Below are 6,000 nucleotides of genomic sequence, written 5' to 3' on the forward strand. Positions count from 1 at the left end.
AGAAGATGATACTCCATTGTAGGAGACACTGAAGGAACGATTGGTGATGTAAGAAGAGAACCAGGACAGGGCTGTGTCACGAAGGCCAAGCGATTGGAGGGACTGGAGGAGGAGAGGGTGATCTACAGTGTCAAATGCGGCTGAGAGGTCAAGCAGTATTAGTAGTGAGAAATGATTGTTGGCTTTAGCGGTTAAAAAGTCATTAGTTAGTCGAGTCAGGGTAGTTTCCGTGGAGTGTTATATGCATGTCTTCTTCCCTATAATGCCAGCAAATCCAAAATCCAAATCCTGATCCAAATCCTGATCATAGCCCAGGACCCAATATTATATTTATATTATAATGTCAAAATGAGAGCAGGGGATAGGAGATACAGAAAAATATAAGTCTAATTCTGTTTACTGTCTGGCAATAGAATACAAGTGCATGTCTGAACTTGTGTACTGTACATCAAGAGTATTTGTAACACTGTATTTGAGGTTCATAAAATACACATATAAAACCCACCTCATTTCTAGTGGATCCAGAGGTAGGTAAAAATACTTTCTTATTTATCTCTGAGAAAAAAAAAATCCTTACTGACCCCTAGAGGGCAATCACACCAGAATACACATTTGCAGATGTTATTTAATTGCACTACTTTCAATTTTGATTCAGTTTTTGAAATAATAATAACGCTACAAGTTATCACTGTCTATCTGTAACTTTCTAATGTATTGTCCATAAACCCTTTTTCAATGATCTAACAGTATATAGGATGTGCCTTTCCAGACGAAGGGGCCTGTGTGTTCCGAAAGCTTTCAATTGTTACGTATACAATTAGCCAATAAAAGGTATCACCAAACTTTACATTTTCTGAAATAATAACAAAATTGATCCCAATGTAATAACACCAAATGTTTTATGTTTTGCGTTTTGTATCCAGTACAGACGTTACACATCTCCTAGAATTCCAATAATCATTAACAAAAATATAAGGCAATTACAGCAGCCAGTGTGTGAGCCATTGGTCATAAGGTGGCTACTGTATATTTATAATGCTTGTTTTACACATTACAGCCTAAACTGGGCCATAAGGTATTTTCACCCCAAATAAAGAATACACCTGTTGTCACCCTATGTGTGTTAGTTGACATGAAGGGCAACCAATTGTTACAGTGGAGAGGGGGGCTGATCTTATCCATATAAAGAATGCTTGAGAATTTTCCAGCCAAAATTAGCCCTGTGTGCACAATGACAGGGAGGTATCAGGGAGAAGTGAATGCACAACCAAGATCATTAATGAACACTTCCAACATTTGTACTTAGGCAGTAAACATGCTGCTGTGTAGCCATGGGGGCAGCCATTCAAGCACATGACACATAGCAGATATATTCACTGAAGAATCCCATTGTTATCCACTGTGTATCCTATGCCTTTCATCCTTTTCCAGCTTGAAGGCTGCCCCCAGAGTTACCCAGCAGCTTGTTTATATAAACTAAATCAGGGGTCCCCCCAACCTTTTTTACCCGTGAGCCACATTCAAATGTAAAAGAGTTGGGGAGCAACACAAGCATGAAAATGTCCCTTGGGGTGCCAAATAAGGGCTGTGATTGGCTATTTGGTAGCCCCTATGTGAACTGGTAGACTACAGGAGACTCTGCTTGACACTGTACTTATTTTTTAATGCAATTACAACCTGCTTCCAAGCCTGGAATTCAAAAATAAGCATCTGCTTTGAGGACATTGAAAGCAACATCCAGGGGGTTGTAGAGCAACATGTTTCTCACAAGCTACTGGTTGGGGATCACTGTACTAAAGTATAGTTTCTGAAGCAAGCACATATATTTTACCAGTAAAGGACAACTGTACATTATATTTTAATTACTCTAAAACACTTGGATTTTTTGGTATTACTGTTCCTTTAACAACCAAGCATTTTCAACCAGATGTACTGTAGGTATCAACAAAAACTGATTGGTTGAAATTGGATTTCTCTCCAGGTGCAACTTTACCCCGTGCTGATAAAGGAGTGTGACATTAGTAGATGGAATAAGTATTGTTTTTTTCTAAATATGGGGCCCATAGCAGTTCAAATGTATACATGCTACAATTTCAACGGACAGAACAGTGGGGATAGTTCACTAACATAGGTGCTACACTGCTCCAATGCAGTTTTTTATAGATTAAATCAAATTGCTAATCAGCAGCAATAGGCAATTACACTGATGCAAGTTTGAAATTAAGATGTTGTCTTTCATTGGGATTCTCATGATGTAATGTGCACAAAAATATTTTCCTAATTGACAACACAATTCTGTAAATAGTTAAGCAGTGGAGCTGTTGCAGGGCTGGGGGTAGTAAGAGGGGCAGCAGCGGCTGCGTGGTGAGCCCTTGACTCAGGTACCAGGTGAGTAAATCCAGAAAAATGTTTGCTTTTACAAAAGTGGCTAAAAAGTGCTTTATGCAGACTGGTTGCTATATGTAATTAGATTTGCAGCAAACTTTGCACCTTTTATCAGATATGCCCAATAAAAGCAGCAAGATAATTTGGAGATATGTTTGAAATTGGAAAAAGTAGAAAATAGAAATCGCAAATGTTTCCTCTTAAATGGGATTTCTTATTTCTAACATTCTAAAGTGTGGAAAATCTTGATTTTATATGTAACTGCATATAATTTTGCCTTCTGTTGTTAGAAAATAGACAACTTTGCAATATGTTCTTAAGGTAGCATATATAGAGATAAAAAGATATGACTGATGTACAGTATAAGAAACCTAGAAGTGAGGGCTTCGTTCTGTCTTCCTTGCACTAACCATTTCCCAGTAACATCTCAGTTAAAAATCAAGAGAAGCAATTAATTTCTCTTGCCTCTAAATCAGATGAATGCTGTAACCACAGCAACACAAATTAAACCGAAATTTACTCCAGGTTGTTCGTTCATCAAAGCAAATACACAAAATCAAAACGTTTCATTGAAACTAATGAGCTCTCAGAAAGTTAAAAAGTCAAAAAGGTCAAAAAAATAGCTATAAGACCAAGAATATTTTCTGAGAGGGAGTTTATATAATAACTTCCTACAGGGGGTGTTTCTCCTGATGGGAGTATTTTAAGGCAGTAGAAAGGGTGAATTTGCAAAACCTGGGGGGTTTTAGGCAGCAGAATATACTTGCACTTGCAACTGCTGGGTCTGCTTCCTCCACCCAAAACTCTGGGTAAAACCCAGGGCATGGAGCTCCGGGAAATGGACACTATTGGGGAGATTTCCCCCCTTTTGAAATAAATAAGAATAAAATTGGTATTTTTCACAGAGTAAAATTTTTGTACATTTTGGATTATTATTACTTTTATAAATGTATCTACCTGCTATTTTATAAAAGTTCTCTTGTGGTTCTAAGGGCAATGGTCCTTCTAGAGGTAGCACTGATCTGTCGAGATGGGTAGAAAAAGAAGGGTTAAAGCATTGTTTATTATTCTTGCTGTGTCACTTTAATAATGAAAGTAAAACAAATTTTACAGTCAGCTGCTGCTCCCCAGGGGTCTCCAGAATAGGCACTACAAACATTATTACAAGGCAATAGGTTTTTAGGTTTTTAGGATTAGGTAGAATACCTTGCCATCTTTGTATGCCAATATTAAACTGTGCTCAAATATCAGAGATAAAAAATATATAAATATTAAAAGATCAAACAATATTCAACAAGTCCATATGAAAAATTAAGTTATGCTTATTAGAGTTCTTTCATTTAAGAATGAAGACAAACATAACCCATTACATATCCAAGTGTATTATATTCTAATGCAGTTTTCAGTCAGCTGTCAACATATTGATGAAAAATATGCTTTATGAACGGGAAAATATGCAAATTGCGTACAGCAGGCTGACAGGCTGAGCTATAATACATACTGTGGAAGGAGCACGGAGCTGGAGAACAATAAAACAAACTGCAATCATCTGCTTGCTTCTTATTATCACAGAATAAATATACTATGCGGCTTTGATTACAATTAATTGCAAATCTGTATTCAAAGTGAATACAATATTTAAAGGGCACCAATCATAACTAAAATCATTTCCTAAGTAAATACACTATGTGAAAGTTCAAGAAATCTGATTTTTAAAACAGTTAGAATTGTTTGTATAATGAAAATCATCAGCTCACTATACCTTCTGCAAGATCTCCCCTGTCTCCACTGCATTTCTAGCTGAGGCAGGCATCTTGGATTTCATTGGCTCCTCCTACCTATATCTTCCCAGCCAACTGCAGCTCTGAAATCTTGCACATGCTCAGTTGAAATTCCTTGTTGCTTATCAACCCTTCTAAGCTATTTTTAAATCACCCAAACCTCTGTGTTAGCTGCTGTACAGTAGTGCTGCCACCAGCTGGAAATTAGTGTGTGCCCTTGCATAATAACATCACCAGCAGGGGACAAGATAGGGAAATCTCCTGATACTTCTAGTGGAGGAGTTTACTAAAATAAGGCATTCTGGGTAGAATACTCAAGGCAGTGTTACAATCTGAGCATGCTCCTGAAATTTGCAGATTATAGTCTCGGTTATAGTCTCAGTATGGCCTCCCTCAGTGAAAGAACCCATTTGACAAAGTAAGGGATTTTTTAAAACCTGCAGTTTTTTTCAAAAAACGATATATGTAGTTTGATTAAACGTGTTTATGTTGTACTGGTCAGATTGTTAATGTGTGTTTGATTTGGCTGTGATAGGTGCCCTTTAACGAAATACAACAGTTCCTTTGAGAGCATGTGTATTATGAGGTTATTACTAAAATGAGCATTAGTATTGTTTGTTTCTATGTTTTTTTGGGTGAAAAACAATATATCTGTAGTACTGCTGTGTGACAAGAAGATATTATATCAGAACAGTTCAAACTGTTGTAGACCAGTACAGGTATGGGACCTGTTATCCAGAATGCTCGGGACCTTGAGTTTTCCTCACAAGGAATCTTTCTGTAATTTGGATTTCCATACTTATACTAAACCAGGGGTGCCCAAAATTTTTGCAACGAGGGCCAGATTTGGTGAGGTGAAAATGTGTGGGGGCCGACCATTCAGCCTGACATTCTTTGAACCACATTAATTTACAGGAATCGAGTAGCCGTAGCAGTAATATTTGGGCACATTAGTGAAATGATCTGCCACTTAGTCTATACTGCTGCCTGTGTGCTGAAGGTGTAAGCAATAGACACGTACTGGAACGTAGTGACGCCATACTTCTTTAGTTTACTGTACTGGCACGTCAGTACGTCTATTGACACCTTCAGCCCTAAACAAGTATGCGAAAACAGTGCGTCTCTATAGACCAGCAGCATAGACCAAGTGGCAGATAATTTCACTAATGTGCCGTAATATTACTGCTATGGGATTCCTGATCGCACTGTGCTAGGGGGCCTCATTATTATTAATTTCATGACGGAGGCTGAGGGCCGGTGTAAATTTGAAGATGGGCCGCAATTGGCCCTCGGGCCACACTTTGAACATTCCTGTATTAAAGTAAGGGATACTCCATAACTCTACTAAAAAATAATGTAGACATTAAGGGGCCGATTCACTAAGCTCTAGTGAAGGATTCGAATGAAAAATACTTCGAATTTCGAAGTATTTTTTGGGTACTTCGACCATCGAATGGGCTACTTCGACCTTCGACTACGACCTTCGACTTCGATTCGAACGTTTCGAACGAAAAATCGTTCGACTATTCGACCATTCGATAGTCGAAGTACTTTCCCTTTAAAAAAAACTTCGACCCCCTACTTCGGCAGATAAAACCTACCGAAGTCAATGTTAGCCTATGGGGAAGGTCCCCATAGGCTTGCTAAACTTTTTTTGATCGAAGGATTTTCCTTCGATCGTTGGATTAAAATCCTTCGAATCGTTCGATTCGAAGGATTTAATCGTTCGATCGAACGAAAGAAAAATCCTTTGATCGATCGAACGAATGTTTAGCGCTAAATCCTTCGACTTCGATATTCGAAGTCGAAGGATTTCAATTCGAGGCCCGAATTT

Source organism: Xenopus laevis, chromosome 5S (assembly GCF_017654675.1).
Source record: "Xenopus laevis strain J_2021 chromosome 5S, Xenopus_laevis_v10.1, whole genome shotgun sequence".
NCBI lineage: Eukaryota > Metazoa > Chordata > Amphibia > Anura > Pipidae > Xenopus > Xenopus laevis.